Source organism: Dama dama, chromosome 16 (genome assembly GCF_033118175.1).
Source record: "Dama dama isolate Ldn47 chromosome 16, ASM3311817v1, whole genome shotgun sequence".
Classification (NCBI taxonomy): Eukaryota; Metazoa; Chordata; class Mammalia; order Artiodactyla; family Cervidae; genus Dama; species Dama dama.
Window position 1 is genome coordinate 34,904,806 of NC_083696.1, and position 27,752 is coordinate 34,932,557.

At 40.8% G+C, this 27,752-nt stretch overlaps 1 pseudogene; it reads left to right on the plus strand.

The window, feature by feature from the left end:
• Positions 1 to 23,517: 23,517 nt before the first annotated feature.
• LOC133071349 (small ribosomal subunit protein eS12-like) lies at positions 23,518 to 26,488 on the plus strand (annotated as a pseudogene).
• Positions 26,489 to 27,752: the final 1,264 nt, after the last annotated feature.

Consider the following 27,752-nt stretch of genomic DNA (forward strand, 5'->3'; position numbering starts at 1 on the left):
TAAAGGTCAGACTTGACTTCTATTCTGGCATCCTTGGGCACAGAGGACCATTGTGGGCCTGAGGATAGTACTGTCAAGAAGGAGTAGCCAGGAATCCCACAAGCAAAATTCATTGATGATTTCTATATATGCCCACAATCTGGAGGGAAGTGCCAGTGTTCCAACTTTGAGGAGGTGCTTTGGTTTATTATCAACAGCATATAGCTAATATAACTAATGTCAGAAGCAAATGGTAGACTCTCCCCTCTCTGCCACCAGGTGGTTATTGGTTAGATCTTTCTGGAGAACACACCTGGGAGGCTATTGGAGCTCTCTCGCATGTATCCCACTCCCACTGCCTATCAACTGCATGGAGTGAATGACACCTGGGGAGGCATAGAAATCATTACATTAGTATGACATGTAATGAAACAGAATCCTGCCGCAGAATTACTGAAGTATTCTTCTTAGGAGGACCCCAGAAGGGTCACAATAAAAATAACCTTGATTATGCTATACACTAACAGTGCTATGTGTCAATTATATCTTAAAACTGGAAGGGAATTCCCTGGTGGTCCAGTGGTTAGGACTCAGCAGGGGGCATGGGTTTGATCCCTGGTCAGGGAGCTAAGATCCCACAAGCTGCACCACATAGCTAAAGTAAAAATGGGAAGAAAAATACTTGAAAAAAAAAAAAACCTTGAGAAGTATCTTATATTCAATTAAAATATTTGCTTACTTACTATAGGCAAGGTACTATCACAAACATGCAAGGTACTGTCACAATCACAGCAAAGACATAAGACATACACAATGGAGTTCATGATTTCATGGGGCAGAGCCTCACCTGCCCAAATTGTCTAATCAACATAAATACCTGAATGTCCAATATTCACCTCAAACTAAACAACAGTGAACTCCTGAGTCCCTGCCCCAACCATCATCTAATTACATATACAAAACATGCTCCAATCACAGTATTCACATCAGTTAATAGCAATTCCATCTTTCCAGTTGTTCCGGATAAAAACAGTGGTGTCATCCTTGACATTTTTTCCTGGTCATTCACATCCAAACCATCCTCTTGGCTACACCTTAAGAAATGAATTCAGAACATGACCATGTCTCTCTCTGATGCTATGATTACTGCAATAGTAACATGACTATTCTCCCAGCTTCCGCCTGAGATCATACTTCCAACATTTTTTTCTCAACACAGAAGCTTGCAAAAGCCTCTTAACCTCCTCCATCAGAGGGCAGACAGAAGAAGCAAGAACCACAATCCCACAGAGGCTACTCAACCATAAAAGGAACACATTTGAATCTGTTCTAATGAGGTGGATGAAACCAGAGCCCATTATATAGAGTGAAGTAAGTCAGAAAGAGAAATATAAATATCATATACGGACACATATATATGGAATCTGAAGAGATGGTGCTGATGAATTTACAGAAATTTATAATATCATGTGTAAAAGAGATTGCCAGTGGGGATTTGCTATATGATTCAGGGAACTCAAACAGGGGCTCTGTGACAGGCTGAAGGGAGGAGTGGAGAGGGAGATGAGAGGGAGGTCTGGGAGGCAGGGGACATGGTGTGCCTATGGCTGATTCTTGATGTATGACAGAAAACCACAAAATTCTATAAAGCAATAATCCTTCAATTTAAAAAAAAAAAAAAAAAGAACAGCAATCTCACAGAGGCTAGAATAAAAACCACATTACAGAAAGTTAATCAGGATGAAAAAGCAGAAAGTTATGTCCCAGATGAAGGAACAAGATAAAACCCCAGAAAGACACATGACAACTAAATGAAGTGGAGATAGGCAAACTGCCAGAAAAAGAATTTAGAATAATGATAGCAAAGATGATTCAGGACCTCGGGAAAACAATGGAGAAGGTGCAAGAAATGTTTACCAAAGACCTAGAAGAACTAAAGAACAAACAAACAGAGATGAGTAATACACTAGAAGGAATCAATAGCAGAATAACTGGGGCAGAAGAATGGGTAAATGATCTGGAGGACAGAATGGTGGAAATCACTGCCACAGAACAGAATGAAAGAATGGAAAAAGAATGAAAAAATTGAAGACAGCTTAAGAGGCCTCTGGGACATTAAACACCCCAACATTTGCATTACAAGGGTTCCAGAAGGAGAAGAGAGATAGAAAGGACCTGAGAAAGTATTTGAAGAAATCATAGCTGGAAACTTCCCTAACATGGAAAAAGAAATAGTCAATCAGGTCCAGGAATCACAGAGAGTCTCAGGCAAGATAAACCCAAGGAGGAACACACCAAGACACATAGTAATCAAACTGACAAAAATTAAAAACAAAGATAAAATATTGAAAGCAACAAGGGGAAAACTACAAATAACATACAAGGGAATTCCCATCAGGTTATCAACTGATTTCTCAACAGAAACTCTACAAAGCCAGAAGGGAATGGTATGATATATTTAAAGTGATGAAAGGGAAGAACCTACAACCAAGAATACTCTACCTAGCAAGACTCTTATTCAGATTTGATGGAGAAATCAAAAGCTTTCCAGACAAGCAAAAGTTAAGAGAATTCAGCACCACCAAAACAGTTGTACAACAAATGCTAAAAAAACTTCTCTAGGCAGAAAACATAAAAGACCTACAGAAAACAAACCCAAAACAATTAAGAAAATGGTAATAGTATCATACATATCAATAATTACCTTAAATATAAATGGATTAATGCACCAACCAAAAGATATAGACTGGCTGGGCAGATGAAAACATGTGCATGTATGCACTTCCACTCACCACATCACTCTGCTTGACTCCCCAAATTATATGTAATTATTTTATATTGTTAAGTTAATCATGTTCCCATTATGGCTTGCAATTGTAATTATCTTTTACTTTTTATCTGGCTATTGATTGTGAAAACTGATAAACATCTTTTACTATTGTGATTATGTAAGTATTATTCACATAATACCATTGTATCATGACTAGTCAACAGAAAAATAATAGAATTCTGTATCGCCAAAGCTACCATTTAATAGAAAAACCTATAATCACTTTTTAAAATCCAGGTGCATATTATTTTTTTCTCCAAAGCTCCAGATATGTTTCTAATGATCAGTTCAGTTCACTCAGTCATGTCCAACTCTTTGCGACCCCATGAACTGCAGCACACCGGGCCTCCCTGTCCATCACCAACTCCCAGAGTTCACCCAAACTCATGTCCATTGAGTCGGTGATGCCATCCAACCATCTCATCCACTGTCATCCCCTTCTCCTCCTGCCCTCAATCTTTCCCAGCATCAGGGTCTTTTCAAATGAGTCAGCTCTTCGCATCAGGTGGCCAAAATATTGGAGTTTCAGCTTCAACATCAGCCCTTCCAATGAACACCCAGGACTGATCTCCTTTAGGATGGACTGGTTGGATCTCCTTGCAGTCCAAGGGACTCTCAAGAGTCTTCTCCAACACCACAGTTCAAAAGCATCAATTCTTCTGCACTCAGCTTTCTTTATAGCCCAACTCTCACATCCATACATGACTACTGGAAAAACCATAGCCTTGACTAGACAGACCTTTGTTGACAAAAATGTCTCAGCTTTTTAATATGTTACTAGGTTGATCATAACTTTCTTTCCAGGGAGTAAGCATCTTTTAATTTCATGGCTGCAATCACCATCTGCAGTGATTTTGGAGCCCCAAAAAATAAAGTCAGCCAATTTCCACTCTTTCCCCATCTATTTCCCATGAAGTGACAGGACCGGATGTCATGATCTTCGTTTTCTGAATGTTGAGCTTTAAGCCAACTTTTTTGCTCTCCTCTTTCACTTTCATCAAAAGGCTCTTTAGTTCTTCTTCACTTTCTGCCATAAGGGTGGTGTCATCTGCATATCTGAGGTTACTGATATTGATCACCGATGTTTAAAAACAAATAAAAAAAAATTGAGGTGAAAAGTAGGAACGAATGAGCAAAGACTGAGAAGTAATAGCCAGTGAGGTAGAAGGAAAACCAGGAGAGTACTAGAAGCCAAGAGAGATAAGTATTTCAAGGGAAAGTGGTCAACTGCATGAATGTTGCCAATCTGCCAAGTAAGATGAGGACTCACAGTTGATCATTAGATTTAATAATAACAGAGATCATTTGTGGCCTTGAGAAGAATAAACTAAGGTGAGAGACTGAAGTAAAGGCATAACGAGTGGATTTGAGAGAGAGCAATTGGTGATAACAAGTGTAGTCAACTGCTTTAGAGAGGTTTGTTCCACAGAGCTGCAAAAAAATGAGGAAATAGCATCAAGAGGGTTTTTTTAAAGTAGGAGATATATTCAATAGCATGTTGGATGTTGATGGAAAAGATCCAGTCAAGAGAAATAACTTAATGATGCAGGAGAGAAAGGGGGAGTTGCTGGAGCAATGTCATTGTGCAGAAGTAATAGAATAGAAGTGAGTCCCCGGGTTGAAGGGTTGACCTTGGCTTAAATCACAGACAGCTTGCTGGTGGTAAGTACAGAGAAAGTGACAGTAATGGGTGACTTTGTGTATCATGAGAACAGTTTCCCTACAATTAAGAAAACGGGGCAAATACCTAAAGAGGTGAATGACGAACTGGGAGGGACTGATAAAGACAGCCAAAACTCTGGAAGTTACCATGGCAGGTGGTTTCTTTTAGGGCCTAAGAAGTCAGTATCAGAATGTGAGCCCAGGTGGGCAAACATGTGGTTGGTGACCACATGTGTGAAGCAAATGTTCTTGGAATATAGGGGGAGAAAGCTCCAGATGCACAGAGCATAAAGAAGTTGGGGCTTGAGACTGAGAAAAAGGGCAGGTGTGGCATCCTAGTGTCCAGGAAGAGACCAGGGATGTCTGTGGTGGGAAGAGAGAACTGGGAAGCAGAAAGACAAAGAGGCTGCCCTGAGTGGACGGGAGGGACCTCTGTTTTGGATGCCTCGTTTCTCTCACAAGGTGACACTTCTGCATTCTCACCTTCTGACCTACCACAGAGGAGCCAAAAGCTGCAGTAAGGACAGGAAGTGCTGCAGCTTCCTCGTGATGTGGTGTGGGGGTCTGTGGGGTGCCCCTGCCTCACTGATACCTAAGGAAATCCAGGATGGCTCAACATACATCAAACCAGGAGGTGGAGACAGGACTCTTCCTCTGTGAGGACCCAGCATGTAGCACAACGTGTCCTGCTAGCAGGATGCAGAAAGGCCAGGACGGGAAGAAGCATGAGTGTCCCTCTGAATGGTGACACTGTGCCCCCAAGGGGAAGAGGCACAAGGCCCAGGCCTGCTGAGCCACACCCACCATTGTTTCCCGGAAGCCTCCCCAAAGATCAGAGGAGGTCCTGTGGCAGGCACATCCTCCCAGCTTGCTGGGAGTTGAGAAGAGAGCCACAGAGGAGAGGAGAGGGAGGTCAAGTGGAAGCTGAGGTTAGTGTGCACACATCCTAGCTTCAGTGAAATGGGCCCCTCCTGTGGTCCGCCACAGGCTACTGGCCCTAGAAAAGCATGAATTCATAGTGCTGACCAAGTCCTGCAACAAAGGGCTGGGGGCAGAGAGATGAGCTGGAACCAAGACCTGCAGGATTCTCAATTTCTCAGCAAAACCAAGAGCTGAGAGAAGACAGGCTCAGAGCCTAGGATTCATGCAGGATGGTATAGTGGGATGAAGCCTCACTCATCCCATCCTATAACCCTAGCACAAGCCCCATCATCCTTGGCTCAAGAGCTAAAATCAGAATGAAAACCCTCACAGCAGAGCACAAACTCCAGAACTGCTGGCAGATGCTAGGAATACAGTGGTGTTTGCTTGGGAACTTCGGAGTTTGCCTCTGTGCTCTGAGGTACCACACTGTCCTGACATGGAGCCCTTAGCCTGGTCTCTGCAGAGAGCCTTTCAGAATTCTAGCGAAAGGATAACAGCTGATCTTTCAATAGAAACTCTTCAGGCCAGAAGGGAATGGCAGGATATACTTAAAGTGATGAAAGAGAAAAATCTACAGCCCAGATTACTGTACCCAGCAAGGATCTCATTCAGATATGAAGGAGAAATCAAAAGCTTTACAAGCAAAAGCTGAGAGAATTCAGCACCACCAAACCAGCTCCCCAACAAATGCTAAAGGATCTTCTCTAGACAGGAAACACAGAAAGGGTGTGTAAACTTGAACCCAAAACAACAAAGTAAACGGCAACAGGATCATACTTATCCATAATTACCTTAAATGTAAATGGGTTGAATGCCCCAACCAAAAGACAAAGACTGGCTGAATGGATACAAAAACAAGACCCCTATATATGTTGTATACAAGAGACCCACCTCAAAACAAGGGACACATACGGACTGAAAGTGAAGGGCTGAAAAAAGATATTCCACGCAAATAGAGACCAAAAGAAAGCAGGAGTAGCAATACTTAAATCAGATAAAATAGACTTTAAAATAAAGGCTGTGAAAAGAGACAAAGAAGGACACTACATAATGATCAAAGGATCATCCAAGAAGAAGATATAACAATTATAAATATATATGCACCCAACATAGGAGCACCGCAATATGTAAGGCAAATGCTAACAAGTATGAAAGGGGACATTAACAATAACACGATAATAGTGGGAGACTTTAATACCCCACTCACACCTATGGATAGATCAACTAAACAGAAAATTAATAAGGAAACACAAACTTTCAATGATACAATAGACCAGTTAGACCTAATTGATATCTATAGGACATTTCACCCCAAAACAATGAATTTCATCTTTTTCTCAAGTGCACACGAAACAATCTCCAGGATAGATCACATCCTGGGCCATAAATCTAGCCTTGGTAAATTCAAAAAAATTGAAATCATTCCAAGCATCTTTTCTGATCACAATGCAGTAAGATTTGATGTCAATTACAGGAAAAAAACTATTAAAAATTCCAACATATGTAGGCTGAACAACATGCTGCTGAGTAATCAACAAATCACAGAAGAAATAAAAAAAGAAATCAAAATATGCATAGGTGAATGAAAATGAAAACACAACAACCCAAAACCTATGGGACACTGTAAAAGCAGTGCTAAGGGGAAGGTTCATAGCATTACAGGCTTACCTCAAGAAACAAGAAGAAAGTCAAATAAATAACCTAGCTCTACACCTAACACAACTAGAAGAGGAAGAAATGAAGAACTCCAGGGTTAGTAGAAGGAAAGAAATCTTAAAAATTAGGGCAGAAATAAATGCAAAAGAAACAAAAGAGACCATAGCAAAAATCAACAAAGCCAAAAGCTGGTTCTTTGAGAAGATAAATAAAATTGACAAACCATTAGCCAGACTCATCAAGAAACAAAGGGAGAATAATCAAATCAACAAAATTAGAAACGAAAATGGAGAGATCACAACAAACAACACAGAAATACAAAGGATCATAAGAGACTACTACCAGCAACTATATGCCAGTAAAATTGACAACTTGGAAGAAATGGACAAATTCTTAGAAAAGTACAACCTTCCAAAACTTAACCAGGAAGAAATAGAAAATCTTAACAGACCCATCACAAGCACGGAAATTGAAACTGTAATCAGAAATCTTCCAGCAAACAAAAGCCCAGGACCAGACAGCTTCACAGCTGAATTCTACCAAAAATTTAGAGAAGAGCTAACACCTATCCTACTCAAACTCTTCCAGAAAACTGCAGAGGAAATTAAAATTCCAAACTCATTCTATGAGGCCACCATCACCCTAATTCCAAAACCAGACAAAGATGCCACAAAAAAAGAAAACTACAGGCCAATATCACTGATGAACATAGATACAAAAATCTTTAACAAAATTCTAGCAAACAGAATCCAACAACGTGTTAAAAAGATCATACATCATGACCAAGTGGGATTTATCCCAGGGATGCAAGGATTCTTCAATGTCTGCAAATCAATCAACATAATAAACCACATGAACAAATTGAAAGATAAAAACCATATGATTATCTCAATATATTCAGAGAAAGCCTTTGACAAAATTCAACATCCATTTATGATAAAAGCCCTCCAGAAACCAGGAATAGAAGGAACATACCTCAACATAATAAAAGCTATATATGACAAACCTACAGCAAACATTATGCAACGGTGAAAAATTGAAAGCATTTCCCCTAAAGTCAGGAATAAGACAGGGGTGCCCACTCTCACCACTACTATTCAACATAGTTTTGGAAGTTTTGGCCACAGCAATCAGAGCAGATAAAGAAAAGGAATCCAGATTGGAAAAGAAGTAAAACTCTCATTGATTGCAGATGGCATGACCCTCTACATAGAAAACCCCAAAGACAAAGATAAAGACCATTACAGTATACTAACACATATATATGGAATTTAGAAAGATGGTAATGATAACCCTAATAAGCAAAACAGAAAAAGAGACACAGATGTACAGAACAGACTTTTGGACTCTGTGGGAGAAGGTGAGGGTGGGATGTTTTGAGAGAACAGCATTGAAACATGTATATTATCTAGGGTGAAACAGATCACCAGCCCAGGTTGGATGCATGAGACAAGTGCTCGGGCCTGGAGCACTGGGAAGACCCAGAGGGATCGGGTAGAGAGGGAGGTGGGAGGGGGGATCGGGATGGGGAATACATGTAAATCCATGGCTAACTCATGTCAATGTATGACAAAAACCACTACAATATTGTAAAGTAATTAGACTCCAACTAATAAAAATAAATGAAAAAAAAAAAAAAAAGAAAACCCTAAAGACTCCACCAGAAAATTACTAGAGCTAATCAATGAATATAGTAAAGTTGCAAGATATAAAATTAACACACACAAATCCCTTGCATTCCTATATGCTAACAATGAGAAAACAGAAGGAGAAATTAAGGAAACAAGCCCATTCACCATTGCAATGAAAAGAATAAAATACTTAGGAATATATCTACCTAAAGAAACAAAAGACCTATATATAGAAAACTATAAAACACTGATGAAAGAAATCAAAGAGGACACAATAGATGGAAAAATATACCATGTCCATGGATCAGAAGAATCATGAGTATACTCATGAGTATACTACCCAAAGCAATCTATAGATTCAATGCAATCCCTATCAAGCTACCAATGGTATTTTTCACAGAACTAGAACAAATAATTTCACAATTTGTATGGAAATACAAAAAAATCTCAAATAGCCAAAGCAATCTTGAGAAAGAAGAATGGAATTGGAGGAATCAACCTGCCTGACTTCAGGCTCTACTACAAAGCTACAGTCATCAAGACAGTGTGGTACTGGCACAAAGACAGAAATATAGATCAGTGGAACAAAATAGAAAGCCCAGAGATAAATCCACGCACCTATGGACACCTTATCTTTGACAAAGGAGGCAAGAATATACAATGCAGAAAAGACAATCTCTCTAACAAGTGGTACTGGGAAAACTGGTCATCCACTTGTAAAAGAATGAAACTAGAACACGTTCTAACACCATACACAAAAATAAACTCAAAATGGATTAAAGATCTAAATGTAAGATCAGAAACTATAAAACTCCTAGAGGAGAACATAGGCAAAACACTCTCCAACATAAGTCACAGCAGGATCCTCTATGACCCATCTCCCAGAGTACTGGAAATAAAAGCAAAAATAAACAAATGGGACCTAATTAAATGTAAAAGCTTTTGCACAACAAAGGAAACTATAAGCAAGGTGAAAAGACAGCCTTCAGAATGGGAGAAAATAATAGCAAATGAAGCAACTGACAAAGAATTAATCTGAAAAATATACAAGCAACTCCTGCAGCTCAGTTCCAGAAAAATAAATGACCCAATCAAAAAATGGGCCAAAGAACAAAACAGGCATTTCTCCAAAGAAGACAAACAGATGGCTAACAAACATATGAAAAGATGCTCAGCATCACTCATTATCAGAGAAATGCAAATCAAAACTACAATGCGGTACCATTTCACGCCAGTCAGAATGGCTGCTATCAAAAAGTCTACAAGCAATAAATCCTGGAGAGGGTGTGGAGAAAAGGGAACACTCTTATACTGTTGGTGGGAATGCAAACTAGTACAGCCACTATGGAGAACAGTGTGGAGATTCCTTAAAAAACTGGAAATAGAACTGCCATATGACCCAGCAATCCCACTCCTGGGCATACACACTGAGGAAACCAGAATTGAAAGAGACACATGTACCACAATGTTCATTGCAGCACTATTTATAATAGCCAGGACATGGAAGCAACCTAGATGCCCATCAGCAGACGAATGGATAAGAAAGCTCTGGTACATATACACAATGGAATATTACTCAGCCATTGAAAAGAATACATTTGAATCAGTTCTAATGAGGTGGATGAAACTGGAGCCTATTATACAGAGTGAAGTAAGCCAGAAAGAAAAACACCAATACAGTATTCTAATGCATATATATGGAATTTAGAAACATGGTAACAATAACCCTATATGCGAGACAGCCAAAGAGCCACAGATGTATAGAACAGTCTTTTGGACTCTGTGGGAGAGGGCGAGGGTGGAATGCTTTAGGAGAATGGCACTGAAACATGTATATTATCATATGTGAAATGAATCGCCAGTCCAGGTTCAATGCATGAGACAGGGTGCTCGGGGCTGGTGCACTGGGATGACCCAGAGGGATGGGATGGGGAGGGAGGTGGGAGGGGGGGTTCAGGATGGGAAACACATGTATACCCGTGGCAGATTCATGTCAATGTATGGCAAAACCACTACAATATTGTAAAGTAATTAGCCTCTAATTTAAATAAATAAATTTATATTTTAAAAAAAAAGAATTCTAGAGAGAGGATTTCAGGCAACTGACTTCCTGCAGTGAGGGGGATGGCTTCTCCACAGAATCACTTCTCGTATAAGACACAGAGTCTCAGCAAACGGGGACCCTGGCTGCTTCATTTCTGTACCACCTCAACAAGCACAGGGTGGGCACAGGAAAAAACTCCACTGGAGATGCTGCTTCCTGTGCCATGTGACGGGAGCTGAGTCTCTGCTCTTCCCCAGTCAGCCAAGCCTGTTGCTCCACCTGCTTCAGGGCAGAGGCCTGGGCTGTCGGAGAAGGAAGCACAGAGTCCACTGCAGGGAGAGGAAAGCAGGGAGGACAGCCCCGCGTGCAGGCGGGGACATGAGGAGTGAGAACAGTGCAGGCATGCAAGGTGCAGGGGCGGGGGGGGGTGGGGGTGGGGAGGGGGCAGGCAGAGGACCTGTGCCTAATGGGGCTTGGAGAGGACTGTCCCTTCCCAGGCACAGGCACAGTGGGGCCAGGACCCTGCGTTCTCGCTCTGATGGGAGCACAGAGAGCAGAGAGGGGGCCTGAGAAGGGGCCAGAAGGCGATCTCTGTTTCCAGAAGAAGGGGTGCCTGCTGCCAACCACCCCCCTTTCCCGCCCTGTCCCCCTCCTCCACTGGAACATCTCTGGGTCCACAGCCAGGCAGAGAGCATATTGGGGGCTTTCCAGAGTGTATCATTCCCAAGGCCAAGCCCCACACTGAGGCCCCAGGGGCAGGGCTCTGGGCAAGCAGCCGGACACATGGGAATCCAGACAGCGGGAAGGGAAAGGAAACCATCTCTTGTGGTAAACAGCGCAGGCAGCTGGGGTGCATCAGAGGAGAGGGGCAGGGAAAGCGAGAGGCCAGAGCAGAGTCTCACATGTAGTCAAAGACACACAGTTACAGACACAAGAGGACATAATTTCAATGATGCCACTCAGAAACTAACGCGGAGTAGCCAGAGACATGTTCAGAAAACACACCTCCAGAGACTCATGGACACCCAGCATCAGACATGCTCCACAGACTCTGGCACCACACATATGGAACAGACACAGCCCCCATCCTGCAAGCCACAAACACAAATGCATTCCAAATCCAACCTGCAAAGTCTTTCTCCTCCATAAAACCTCTTAGGCCACCTCAACCCAGGCCTGTTCATCCACCTCTAAACTCCAATTTGGAATTTCTGTTCCATTGCCTGTCCTTTAATAAAGACAGTCTTGCATCTACGTGCATACCCCTGCCCTTAATAACTTGGCTGTGTGCTTTAAAAAAAAATACTACAGTCAGCAAGTGAGTCCCCTGTCCTCTTCAGCAGTCCCATCCTTCACTTACTACACACCCCCTCCAACCCCAAGAAGTGTCCCCAGTTTGCGGCAGGGCCCTGACCCTCACTCGGTCTCTTATGCAGCAGAAACAGAATCTAAAGGAAGAGTCTACCAGCCAGACCTATCTGTCAAAATCTGCCTCAGGGAACTGTGAAGAACCCATTTCTGATTCCTCAGGAAAAAGCCCTTGACTCAGGATGTGACCACATGACACTGCCCTAAACTTTTAACAGTAATTGTAGTCCATGCCCCTAACCTTAACCCTAACCTCAATTCTAACCCCAATCACAAACAATCTAAAACCACAGTCTTTCAAGCAGGACCCTCAGAACACTGTACCTTAGAAAGGTAATGCTGGTGAGTATTACCCCAAAAATGTTTACATGATCAGGTAAGTTTAGGAGAGAAAACTGAGATATTCCCTCTCCCCAGGAGCTAGATTCCTACTACCCTCCAGTCTGATTGCAGCTTCAGGAATCACAGCCATTTATAACTCTCAAAAGCAGAGGGCCAGAAAACATCCAAAACCTCTCATCTAAACCAGATCAATATCGCACAATATAGAGAAGCTTAAGTCCCTCTCCAGACCATCTTAGAAGCTTAAAACTCACACCCAACACAAAACTTATCTCCTTGTCCCATTTGATCCCAATTTTAAACTCAAACAGTACCCTACCCCAACCCTAACACAATCCTAATCCAAGATGCACTAGCTCTATCAATAGGAACCATAAACGCAATTCCAAATCCTACTTTACCATCACCATTATTCCAGTCCTACGCTGACCACTACCTACTTCCAATCTGTAACCATTATGTCATATTCCAAGCGTAGTCTGAACTCTAACCCTGACCCTAGGCAGCCACACATAGGGTAATGTCTGCAACTACACTGAGCACACGAACATCACACACTGATGAAGGAAAGGGTCATCTGCAGTCCAGGGACTCCACAGTTCCCTCAGTAACATCTGCACAGTCATCAGGGCAGCCTGTGCCTGGAGGCCTCAGTGATCAGCTGGGAGCCCAGGAGCACCAGTGCACCCAGGTCCTTTGACCTTTGTTAGGTGTATGAGCCCTCAGGGGCCCAGCTCACCCCAAGCCCTGTTCCGGGACTAGCTTGGCTTCTGAGCTAAAATTCCTGCCATACCCCTCCCGGCTCCTGCCTGCCAAGCTGGGAGCATCTGTTGCCCTGGAACCCCCATCAAGCAGGAATGAACAGGCCTGGGGCTGAAGGGAATGCGGGCTCTTCCCAACATGGGGGTTTCCAGACTCCTGCACCACCCGCACCTAGGACTGCTACCTCTATCCCAGAGCCTGGCCCAGGTGCCTGTCCTAAAGAAGTGGCAGCCTGCCGACACTGGGGCGAGTAGGGTTGGACAGCACATCTCCTCCCTCTCCTCCAGGGTCTCGATCTCGTGACAGAGTGTGTTCACTCTGTGCTCATCAGCAAGTAAAGCTACAGGGAGTCACATGCAACCTCCCTCTCCCTCACCCTCAGCATAGGAACTCTGGTGTAACACACCTCTGTACCTCAGCCACCTCAGAGACTGTCCAATACCACCTAGGCTCCCTCAAGAGCTCACCAAGCCCAAATCTTCACCCAACAAACTGGAACACTTAGGTGGCTACTCACATCTCATATGTGCAGCCATTCGAGTCTCTGTATCCCCTTCCTTAGTGTCTACACCCAGGCTGGCTGCAGGACCAAGAGAGGGGTTGCTTCAGGTCTGCAAGTTCCAGACTCCTACACCAAGCTTAGGGTTCAGGTGAGACTGTGAGATGAGCCCAGGCCAGCATCTGAGGGCCCAGGAATGGCTGGGTACAGACCTGAGACCCCAGAGAAGGATAAGGATAATGACTCCTCTCACCACCGCAGGCCCGTTCCTGGGGACCGCATCTGTACCTGGGCCCCACTTCCTTCCAGGCTCCCACCTCCACCCATCCAGTCAGACATCTGCCTCCCAGGGTATGGCAGCAATTTTCTCTCACTTTCCTGCTCTGAGAGCAGTTCTTTCCCAACCTGGCTTTAGGTCCAGCCAGGTATCTATTAATCCCTCCAGCAAAATCCCCACTCTTTCCTTCCCTTCCTTTAGAGCCCCTAACTTAGATTCTGAGCCACAGTAACAAGTAAGGAAGTCCCAGTACCTCCAGTATGGAGCATCTCCCTGAGGCTGGTCTACCCCTACAGGCACAAGTTGAGAGGTAGGGACTTACAGCAGATCCTCGGAAGTTTCCCAAATTGAGGGAAAGACAATTGAGGATGGGACCCAAGGAGGCTGCGGACACCATCTAACAAACAAGAGGCCCCATGATGGCATAAACAAGGGGAATGGGGCAGGATGTTCTGGGAGAGACAGGGAACCTGGGATGTTAGGAGAGGAGACTGCACAGTCCCCATCTCTTCCCATTCATGTTCTCCCTCTTTCCACAAGCTGTGCCAGGGCAGAAGGTCCTCCCTCAGGAAGATTAGGGGTATATCACCTAAGCTTCCTCTTCCCCCAGACCACCTTTGTTCCCTTTCCATGGCTCTGTGCCCATCTGGAGTTTGGGATGAGTTCACTATTTACTCTCCCAGCCCCACCCTACCAAATTCTTGAAAGTGCTTGGACAGCTTGATAAAAATACAGATCCTTTGGCTCTGTTCTGAGATTCTGTTTAAGATGGTCTGGGGTGGTGCCTCTAATTCTGTATATTTATTAAGCTCTTCACATGATTTCAAAGTGCAGACAAGTTTGGAAACAGTGTAAACAATCTAACATGATATGCCTCTGGTATCAGCTCCATGTCCCCCCAGGACCATGCTATTCCACCTCTCTTGGAACTCTTTAGAGATGGGCAGTTCACTATTTACTTAGACACTTGCACAAAAGGTAGGGCAGCTGTGGAAGGGGAGATTTTAGAGATGGGAATTAGAAGCTTTCTCATGCCAGGATTTGCCATAAGACCAGATAAAAAACCCAAGAAATCTTATCTCCTTGTTTTTGCCCAGTCCTGTTCCAGGAATGCCAGCTTCTTGCCAGCTGGGACACTCCCTGCCCTGCTTAAGATCTCAGCCTGTTGTAAAACCTCCGACCCAAGATCTCAAGTATCTCTCTTCTAATTTACTCAGATTCCAGCCCCTCTCTTCTGGGGCCCCCATCCCAACAATATCTCCATCTCTGATCCCATCCCCTCCGCATCCCATCCTTTCCCGATAGCACCACCCCTACTGCAGGCACAATCTTTCTGTCACTGCCTTGTGCCTGGCCCGCACTGTCCTGACTGCACCCCTCCCAGTCCTGTCCTCCCTGTGGTCCTCTATTTCTATAAAGCTGGGTAAGCCTGGGGGTGAGGGGCATGCTGGGTTTAGCACCCTGGGAACCAGATGAATATTCTAGTCCTAACCTGGTGATCACAACTCGAGATTCTACACTGGTTTTAAACACAGATTCTAAGTTATGCCCTAATAATCCTCACACACTATATCCCAACATAAATTCCAAATGGATTCAAGATTTTAAATGTTAGAAATTCAACTACAAGAATAAGAGCATGCAAAATGTCAGAGTAGAAAACTCTAGGGCTAGTCCCTCCACTGAAACAACCATTGGGCTGAAAAAAGCAATTGGAATCCCCTATATCAGAACTCTGGAGCCTAGCTGGATACATAACATTGAGAGGAGTGCTTGATAAAGGCCAAAGACGTGGATCTTTCAGAAGAGATCATACATGAACTAGCTACTAGTCAATGCTAGGGGATGGCAGCCCACATTCCTGTAGTGGCTGGTTGGTGGCAGAGAATCCTGTCCTCCCAAAATCGGGGTTTTATATTTTGGTTGGTCTGGGGGCTCCCTGAGAGATAGGTGTAATTGCCTGCCTTGGTTTCAGCTCTCTTGAGCTGCAGCAGCTTCCACAGTAGCATATATCAGAATATTTAAGGGCACTTAACTCTTCTGTGACAGAGGGAGAGATAAATCTTTGTCAGGACATTGGCTGACCACAGAGATTAGAGAGCAGAAATTTCAGGGACCACACACATCAAAGACTGCACTTGGCAAAAAATTTTTGGAAAAGTCAAAATGGACAGCTACAGCTGTTAACAACATAGGCAAATATAAATGATAGTACATTTTATCCTTGGTTTATAACTTCTCTTTTTTCTATGTGATTTAAAATGCATAAAATAATAATTATAAATCTATGTTAATGGGTACACAATATATAGGGATATAATCTGTGACAGTAATAATATAAAGGAGATAGAATGAAGATGTACAGGAGCAGAGTACTATTTGTTTGTACTACTGAAACAAAGCTAGTAGTATTCAAACTAGATTATTATAAGCTTAAGATGTTAATTATAAACTCCAAGCTAACTACATGAGTCATGAGTATGAAATGTACGGAGTCAATATAGTCAATAAGTATATAACATTTTATATGGTGACAGAAGCTAACTAGACTTACTGTGGTGATCAGTTTGAACTGTACAGAAATAGTTCCTACACCAGGAACTAACAGTGTTGCAGGTCAATTATACTTCAAAAACAAATTTATAGAAAAAGAGACTGGATTTATAGTTACCTGCAGGTCAGGAAGCAACAGTTAGAACTGGACATGGAACAATAGACTGGTTCCAAATAGGAAAAGGAGTATGTCAAGGCTGTATATTGTCACCCTGCTTATTTAACTTATATGCAGAGTACATCATGAGAAACACTGGGCTGGAAGAAGCACAAGCTGGAATCAAGATTGCTGGGAGAAATATCAATAACCTCAGATATGCAGATGACAACACCTTTATGGCAGAAAGTGAAGAGGAACTAAAAAGTCTCTTGATGAAAGTGAACGAGGAGAATGAAAAAGTTGGCTTAAAGCTCAACATTCAGAAAACTAAGATCATGACATCCGGTCCCATCACTTCATGGGAAATAGATGGGGAAACAGTGGAAGCAGTGTCAGACTTTATTTTTGGGGGCTCCAAAATCACTGCAGATGGTGTTTGCAGCCATGAAATTAAAAGACGCTTACTCCTTGGATGGAAAGTTATGACCAACCTAGACAGCATATTAAAAAGCAGAGACATTACTTTGCCACCAAAGGTCCACCTAGTCAAGGCTACGGTTTTTCCAGTGGTCTTGTGTGGATGTGAGAGTTGGATTATAAAGAAAGCTGAGCACAGAAGAATTGATGCTTTTGAACTGTGGTGTTGGAGAAGACTCTTGAGAGTCCCTCAGACTGCAAGGAGATTCAACCAGTCCATCCTAAAGGAGATCAGTCCTGGGTGTTCATTGGAAAGACTGATGCTGAAGCTGAAACTCCAATACTTTGGTCACTTCATGCAAAGAGTTGACTCATTGGAAAAAACCCTGATGCTGGGAGGGATTGAGGGCAGGAGGAGAAGGGGACGACAGAGGATGAGATGGCTGGATGGCATCACCGGCTCGATGGATATGAGTTTGGGTAAACTCCAGGAGTTGGTGATGGACAGGGAGGCCTGGCATGCTGTGATTCATGGGGTCGCAAAGAGTCAGACATGACTGAGCGACTGAACTGAACTGAACAGAATTGAGGTGTGGGGTAGGGCAGGGAGGTCTGGATTGAAGGGAGTCAAAAGGTACAAACATCCAGTTACAAGTACTAGGGATGTGATATACAATATAATTAATACAAATAACATTACTATATGTTGTATATGAAGTTGTTAAGACAGTAAACCTAAGAGTTCTCATCACAAAGAAAAACTTTTATTTTGTACCTATATGAGATGATTTGCGATAACCATTTCATGATATATATGTCAAATATTTATGCTGTATACCTTAAATTTATACTGTACTATATGTCAATTATATCTCAATAAAACTGGAAAAAAAGTGAAAAAAAAAAATGAGTTCAACTCTCTAATTAAAAGGCTGCTGCTGCTGCTAAATCGCTTCAGTCATGTCCGACTCTGTGTGACCCCATAGACGGCAGCCCACCAGGCTCCCCCATCCCTGGGATACTCCAGGCAAGAACACTGGAGTGGGTTGCCATTTCCTTCTCCAGTGCATGAAAGTGAAAAGTGAAAGTGAAGTTGCTCAGTTGTGTCCAACTGTCAGCGACCCCATGGACTGCGGCCTACCAGGCTCCTCCTTCCATGGGATTCTCCAGGCCAGAGTACCGGAGTCCGTTGCCATTGCCTTCTCCAAATTAAAAGGCAGAGGTTATCAAAACTACAATGAGGTATCACCTCACACTGGTCAGAATGGCCATTATCAAAAAAACAAATCTATAAACAATAAATGTTAGAGAAGGTGTGGAAAAAAGGGTACCCTCTTATACTGCTAGTGGGAATATAAATCGATACAGCCACTATGGAAAACAGCATGTGTGCTTGCATGCTAAGTCTCTTTGGTCATGTCTGACTCTTTGTGACACTATGGACTATAGCCTGCCAGGCTCCTCTGTCTATGGAGATTGCAGATAGTATATAGATATTATATGCTCTCTCCTCTCTCTGGACAAAAATAGTGGAGTGGGTTGTCATGCCCTTTTCTAGGGCATCTTCCCAACTCAGGGACTGAAGCTGTGTCTCTTACGCAGGCAGATTCTTTACCACTAGTGCCACATGGAAAGCCCTAAAAAACTAAAAATAGAATTACCATATGACTCAGAATTCCACTTTGGGACCCAGAGAAAACCATAATTCAAAAAGATACAAGCAGGGACTTCCCAGATGGTCCAGTGGCTAAGACTCCATGCTCCCAAGGCAGAGGGCCAAGGTTCAATCCCTGGTCAGCAAACTAGATCCCACATGTCACAATTAAGACCTGACAGAGTCAAGGAAAGAAAAAGATTCATGCACTCCAATATTCACTGCAGCACTACTTAAAACAGCTCAGACATGAAAGTAACCTAAATGTTCATCAACCAAGAAATGGATAAAGAAGATATGGTACATATATACAGTGGGATATTAGTCACCAAAAGGAATGAAATTGTGTAATTTGCAGCAACATGCATAGACCTAGAGACTGTCATATAGAGTAAAATAAGTCAGAAAGAGAAAGGCAAATATTGTACATTAACACATATATGTGGAATCTACAAAAATGGTATAGATGATCTTATTTGCAAAGCAGAACTAGAGACACAGACATAGAGAACAAACATATACCAAGGGGGAAAGGGGAGATGGGATGAACTGGGAGATTGGGGTTGACATATATACACTACTTTGTATAAAATAGCTAACTAATGGGAATCTATTGTATAGCACAGGGGACTCCACTCGGTGCTCTAAATGGTTGACCCAAACAGGAAAAAGATCCAAAAGAAGAGGGGATAAATGTATACATATGACTGATTCACAGTATAGCAGAAACTGACACAGCAGTATAATACACCACTAAAAAAAATACACCAATAAAAATAAATAAATAAAATGTGGGGCTTCCCTGGTGGTCCAGCGGTTAAGAATTTTTCTTGCAATGCAAGAGACACTGGTTCAGCCCCTGGTCCAGAAAGATCTGACATGCCATGTGGCACAACTAATGAGCCCACACTCTAGAGCTTGTGAGCCACAACCACTTAACTCACTCACTACAACTACTGAGCACATGTGCCCTACAACTACACAGGCATGTGTGCCTGTGCTCTGCGGCAAGAGAAGCCATGGCAATGAGAAGCCCTAGCACCACAAACAGACAGTAGACCCCACTCTCCACAACTAGAGAAAGCTGCACGTAGTAATGAAGACCCAGCACAGCCAAAAATAAACAAAATGTATAAACGAATGTAAGTAAATAAATAAAAGGCAGAGATTATCAGAATGGATTGAAAAAATAAAAGCAAAAATAAAATAAAAGCATGATCCATCTATATGCTATCTATAAGAGACTAACTTGAGATGCAAATACAGAGCTTTAAAGTAAAAGGATGGATTCCCCTGGTGGTCGAGTGGCTAAGATTCTGGTCTCCCAGTGTAGGGGACCTGGGTTTGATCCTTGGTCAGGGAACTAGATCCCACATGCTGCAACTAAGAGTTCATATGTGGTAACTAAAAAGAAAAAGACTCCACATGCTACAACTAAAGATCCTGCATGCCACAACTAAAGATCCTGCATGCCACAATGAAGTTGAACATGTTGCAACTAAGACCCAGCACAGCCAAATAAATAATAAATATTTTAATAAATAAAGTAAAAGGATGGAAAAATACCCCATGCAACCAGTGACCAAAAGAGAGCTACAGTGGCTCTATTACTGTCAGACAAAACAGACTTTTGTAAAAAAAAAAAAAAAAAAGTTATAAGAAATTTAAAAAGACTGTATTTTGATAAAATGTTTGATACAGAAAGATATAGCAGTTATAAACAACTAACAGCCAAGCCACATAACATATAAAGCAAAAAACTAACAGAATTGTAGGGGAGAGTTGACAGTTCTACAATAATTGCTGTAGAATTTAATACCTCACTTTTAATAATGGATAACTATACAGGAGATCAATAAGGAAACAGAGAATTTGAACAATACTATAAATAAATTAGACCTAACATTTATACACACCAAAAACAGGAGAATACAATTTCTTCTGAAGTTCACATGGAACATTCTCTGGGATAAACCATATGATAGGCCATAAAACAAATCTTAACAAAATGTTAAGACTGAAATCATTCAGAGTATCTTTTCTGATCACAGTAACAAAATCTGTAACAAAAGGAAAAGTGGAAAATTCACATATATGTGGAAACTGAACAATACGCTCAAGTAATGAGTCAAAGAAATAATCACAAGGCAACTTAGAAAATACTTTGAGACAAATAAAAAGAAAAACATAATAAACTAAAACTTTTGAGAGTCAATGAAAGCAATGCTAAGAGGGAAATTTATAACTATGAATGCCTATATTTAAAAACATTTCAAATCAATAACCTAACTATTCACTTTAAGAAACTAGAAGTCAGTAAAACAAAACCCAAAATATCAGAAAGAAGGAACTAATAGTAAAGCAGAAACAAATGAAATAGAGAATTAAAAAAACAGAGAAAAATCAACAAAACCAAAAGGTGGTTCTTTGAAAAGATCAACAAAATTGACACATTTGAGGTTAGACTAAGGAAAAAAGAAAGAATTTTTAAATAATTGAAGTTTTCAAAATAATTCAAATTATTAAAATCAGAAATGAAACTGGGGGCATTACTATCAATTTTATAAACATAAAAAATGTTATTAGAGGATACTATGAACAATTGTACATCAATGAATTGGGTAACCTACATGAAATGGATAAATTCCAGAAACATATAAACTATCAAAACCGACTCAAGAATAAATAGAAAATCTAAATAGATCTATAACAAGTAAGGAGATTCAATCAATAATGAAAATATCCCAACAAAGGAAACCCCAGCACCAGATGGCTTCATTAATGAATACGACCAAATATTTTTTCTACCAAATATTTAAAGAAGAATTAGCATTATCCTTCACAAACTCTTCCAAAAAAAATTGAAGAGGAGGGAACATTCCCTAACTCATTTTATGAGGCCAGCACTACCCTGATAACAAAGCCAGATGAAGCCACTACAAGAAAATAAACGTACAGGTCAATATCCCTGATGAACAGAGATTTTAAAATTCTCAACAAAATGCTAGAACCAAATTCAATAGCAGATTAGAAGGGTCATACATCACTATCAAGTGGGATTTATTTCAGAGATACAAGGATGGTTCAGCATCCACAAATCAATCAGTATGATACACCACATTAACAAATTGAAGAATAAAAATCATACAATCAACTCAATAGACAGAGAAAAACATTTGACAAGATTCAACACCCATTAATGATTTTTAAACAAGACTCTCAATAAAGTGGGTATAGAAGGAATGTACCTCAACATAATAAAAGCCATATATGACAAGCCTTCAGCTAACATAATACTCAAATGTGAAAAGTTGTAAACTTTTCCTGTAACATTAGGAACAAAAGACAGGTGCTTATTATCACCACTTCTATTCAGCTTAGTATTGGAAGTCTTATGGAGAGCAATTAGGCAAGAAAATTTACGTATGTATATAAAACCCCAAAGACTCCACCAAAAACCTCTTAGAACTAGTAAACAAATTCAGTAAAGTTGCAAAATACAAAATCAACATAAAAAAATCAATTGTGTTTCTATACACTAACAACAGTATCTGGAAAAAAGTTAAGAAACAATCCCACTTACAATAGCATCAAAAACAATAAAATACCTAGGAACAAATTTAACCAAGGAAGTGAAAGACCTATACACTGAAAACTATGACACTGATGAAAGAAATTGGAGAAGACACAAATGGAAAGATACCCTGTATTCTTGGATTGACATGTTAATATTGCTAAAATGTCCATAACCACCCAAAGTGATCTACAAATTCAATGCAATCCCTATCACAATTCCAATTGCATTTTTCACAGAAATATAAAAAAATCCTAAAATGCACATAGAGCCACAAAAGACCCCAAATAGAATAATTTTTGAGGAAGAAAAACAAAGCTGGAGCCATCATGCTTCTTGCTTCCAAACTATATTACTAGGCTATAGTAATCAAAACAGTATAGTACAGGCATGAAAACAGAAACATAGACCAATGCAATAGAATATAGAGTCCAGAAATATACCTACACATATACAGTCAACCAATCTTTGAAAGGGAACCAAGAACACAAAATGGGGAAAGGATAGTCTTTTCAATAAATGGTGTTGAAAAAACTGGATAGCCACATGTACAAGAATGATACTGGACCCCTGTGTTACACCACCCACAGAAATTAATTCTAATTAAAGATTTAAATGTAAGACCTAAACCCATAAAACTCCTAGAAGAAAATGCAGAAGAAAATCTCCTCTGCATTGGTCTTGGCAGTGATATTTTTGTATATATGAAAACAAAGCAAAAAATAAACAAGTGGGGACTTCCCTGGTGGTTCAGTGGTTGAGGATCCCCCTGCCAATGCAGGGTATATGGGTTCAATCCATACTCCAGGAAGATTCCACATGCCATGTAACAAATAAGTCCATGTACCACAACTCCATGAGCCCGCACTCTGATGACCACAAGCTGCAACTACTGAGCCTGCATGCCACAGCTACTGAAGCCTGAGTGCTCTAGGGCCCAAGTGCCACAACTACTGAAGTCTGAGCACCTAGAGCCCATGTTCCATAACAAGAGAAACCACCACAATGAGAAGCCTGAGCACCACTATGGAGAGTGGCCCCTGCTTGCTGCAACTAGAGAAAGCTTGCACACAGCAATGACGACCCAGCATAGCCAATAAACAAATAAATACTTTAAAAAATAAACAAAGTGGGAGTACATCTAACTAAAAAACTTCTGGAGGCTCTTTTCCTGCCACCTCTGAGTAGCTCAGAGATGGGGCCTGGGGTACATTCAAGATTCAGCTCCACCCATTACCCACCATCATGGCCAAGGAAGGCACTGGTGCTGGAGGGGTAATAGACATTAATATTGTTTTGCAAGAAGCGCTGAAAACCACTCTCATCACAATGGCCTAGCACATGGATTTTGCAAAGTGGCAAAGCATTAGACCAGTTCCATGCCCATCTTTGAGTGCTTGCATCCAACTGTGATGAACCTACATATGTCAAGTTCGTTGAGGCCCTAACGAAGATTGATGACAATAAGAAACTAGGGAAATAGATGCATAAAAAGGTTTTGACAAATTTCAATACCCATTTATGGCAACAACAAAAAAAACCCATAAAGTGGACATAGAGGGAACTGGAACCTACCTCAACATAATAAAGTTCATATAAAGAAACCCACAGCAAACATCTTTCTCAGTGATGAAAAGCTGAAAGCATTTCCTCTAAGATCAAGAACAAGACAATAATGTCCACTCTAACCACTATTATTCAACATAGTTTTGGAAGCCCTAGCCATGGCAATCAGAGAAGAAAAAGAAATAAAAGGAATCTAAACTGGAAATGAAGAAGTAAAACTGTCACTGTTTGCAGAGGACATGATACTGTACATAGGAAATTCTAAAGATGCTACCAGAAAACTATTAGAGCTCATCGATGAATCTGGTAAAGTTGCAGGATACAAAATTAATACAGAAATCTCTTGCATTCCTACACACTAACAACTAAAGGTCAGAAAGAGAAATTAACAACCCCATTGACCATCACAACAAAAGGAATAAAATACCTAGGAATAAACTTAGCTGAGGAGGCCAAAGACCTCAGGAAACTATAAGATACTGATGAAAGAAATCAAAGATGACACAGATGGGGAGATATACCATGTTCTTGGATTGAAAGAATAAATATTTTGAAAATGACTATACTACCCAAAGCAATCTACAGATTTAATGCATCCATAGAATTAGAACAAAAAAACTTCATGACTTGTATGGAAATACAAAAGACCCCAAATAGCCAAAGTAATCTTGAGAAAGAAAAATGGAGCTGGTGGAGTCAGGCTCCCTGACTTTAGACCATACTACAAAACAATATGGTACTGACATAAAAACAGAAATAGAGATCAGTGGAATAGTACAGACAGTCCAGAGATAAACCTACCTATGGTCACCTAATCTATGACAAAGGAGGCAAGAATATATACAATGGAAAAAAGACAGTCTCTTCAATTAGTGTCCTGGGAAAACTGGACAGCAACATGTAAATGAATGAAATTAGAACATTCCCTAACACAATACACAAAAATAAACTAAAAATGGATTAAAAACCTAAATGTAAGACCGACACTATAAGGCTGTTGGAAGAAAATGTAGGAAGACTACTCTTTGACATAAATCACAATAAGATATTTTATGATCCACCTCCTAGAGTAATGGAAATAAAAGCAAAAATAAACAAACAGGATCTAATTAAACTTAAAAGCTTTGTACAGCAAAGGAAACCACAAACAAAACAAAAAGACAACCCTCAGAATGAGAGAAAATAATTGCAAAGGAAGCAATTGACAATGTATTAATCTTCAAAATATACAAATAGCTCATGCAGCTCAGTATTTAAAAAGAAAAAAAAACCCAATTGAAAAATGGGTAGGAGATCTAAATAGACATTTCTGCAAAGAAGACATATGGATGGCTAAACAGCACATGAAAAGATGCTCAACATCACTAATTATTAGAGAAATGCACATCAAAACTACAGTGAGGTATCAACCCACATATGTCAGAAAGGCCATCATCAAAAAGTCTATAACAATAAATGCTGAAGAGGGTGTACACTGTTGGTGGGAAAGTAAATTGGTACTGACACTATGGAGAACAATATGGAAGTTTCTTAAAAAAAAAAAAAAAAGTAAAACTAGAATTAGCATAAGTCACAGCAACCCTATTCCTAGGCATATACCAGGAGAAGATCATAATTTGAAAAGATACATGCACCCCAGTGTTCATTGCAGCACTATTTACAATAGCCAGGACTTGGAAGTAATCTAAATGTCCATCACCAGAGGAATGGATAAAGAAGATATGGTACACATAGACAATGGAATATGACTCAGTAATTAAAAAGAACAAAGTAACGCCATGTGTAGCAACATGGATAGACCTCGAGATTGTCATACTGAGTGAAGTAAGTCAGACAGAAAAAGACAAATAATCATATGATATTGCTTATATGTAGAAATGTTTAAAAGGGTACAGGGGCTTTCCTGGTGGCCAACTAGCTAAGACCACACTCCCAAAGCAGGGGCCCAAGTCTGATCCCTGGTCAGGGAACTAGATCCCCAGGGCTGCAACTAAGAGTTTGCACACCACAACTAAAAGATCCCACAGGCCACAGCCAAATCTTTGAAAGTCACCTAATTTGCATGTCGCAATGAAGACTGAAGATCTCATGTGCCACAGCTAAAGATCTCAAATGCCCAGCACAGTTGAGTAAATAAACAGTTTTTAAAATGGTACAAATGAACCTATTTACAAAACAGAAGTAGAGTCAGAGGTGTAGAAAGCAAACACAGTTACCAGGGGATAAGTGGGGAAGAGATGAACGGGAAGACTGGGGTGGACATACACACACTGTATATATGAGACAGATCATTAGGAATCTCCTGTATAGCACAAGGAAGTCTACCCAACATTCTTAATGGCCTATACAGGAAAAGACTCTTTTAAAAAAGAGTGGATATATGTATATGTGTAACTGATTCACTTTGCTATACATCTGAGACTAACAACATTGTAAATCAACTATACTCCAATTAAAAAAAAAAAAAGAAACTAGGGAAGTGGGTAGGCCTCTGTAAAACTGATGGAAAGGGAAAACCCTGAAAGTGGTTGGTTGCAACTGTGTAGTGGTTAAGGACTATGGCAAAGATTTTCAGGCTAAGGCTGTCATCAAGAAGTACTTCAAATGCAAGAAGTGGACAAATTTAAAACTTGGCTCTTGTTTAAAATAAATAAATAAGCAAGGTTCTGTGCAGCAAAAGAAAAAAATCAGCAAAAACAAAGGGCAGTGTAGGGACATAGGAAATAGGAAAAAAATATTTACAAACCATATATCTGATAAAAGGTTAATACCTGAAATATATATAAGGAACTCCTAAAACTCAATAGCAAAACAAACAAAAAAATCTGACTATAAACTGGGAAAAGAACCTGAGAATATATTTTTCCAAAGAAGATACACAAATAGCCAATCGATATATGAAAATATGTTCAATATATCACTAATCATCAGGGAAATGCAAATCAAAACCAGAAAGAGATATCACATCACACCTGTTAGGAGGACTATTATAAAAAAAGATAAGAGATAACAAATGCTCCAAAGGGTGTAGAAAAATGAGAACACTTCTGTATTGCTGGCGAGAAAGTATACTGGTATAGCCATAATAGAAAATAGTATGGAAGTTCCTCAAAAAAATAAAAATAGAACTACCATGTGATCCAGCAATCCTACTTCTGGGCATAAAAAATGAAAGGAATCATAGGAAATGCAAAGGAAATGAAATCACTACCTCTAAGTGATACCTGCACTCCCATTTTCTGTGCATCATTACTCACAACAGCCAAGATATGGAAACAGCCTAAATGTCTGTTAGGGAAACAGCCTAAGTAGAAAACAAGCTTGTGATTATATATAAGGTTATATATACACAACAGAATATTATTCAGCCCCATATAAAAGGCTGAGTGGCGAAGAACAGATGCTTTCAAATTGTGGTGCTGGAGAAGACAAGAGTCCCTTGGACTGCAAGGAGACCAGTCAATCCTAAAGGAAATCAACCCTGAATATTCATTAGGACTGCTGCTAAAGCTGAAGTTCCAATACTTTGGCCACCTGATTCAAAGAACTGACTCATTGGAAAAGACCCTGATGCTGGGAAAGACTGAAGTCAAAAGAAGAAGGAGGCAACAGACAATGAGATGGTTAAATAGCATCACTGACTCAACAGACATGAATTTGAGCAAACTCCAGGAGATAGTTGAGGACAGAGGAGCCTAGAGCAGTCCATGGGGTCGAAAAGAGTTGGACACAACAAGAGGGAAACCTGCCATAAGAAAAAGAAGGAACCTGGAGGGGATTATGCTAAGTGAAATAAGTCAGAGAAACACAAATACTGTATGGTGCCACTTATATGGGGAATCAACAAAAAAGTCAAATACAAAGAAGAAAGTAGAATGGTGGTTGTCAGGGGCTGGGGGTGGGGAAAAATGGAG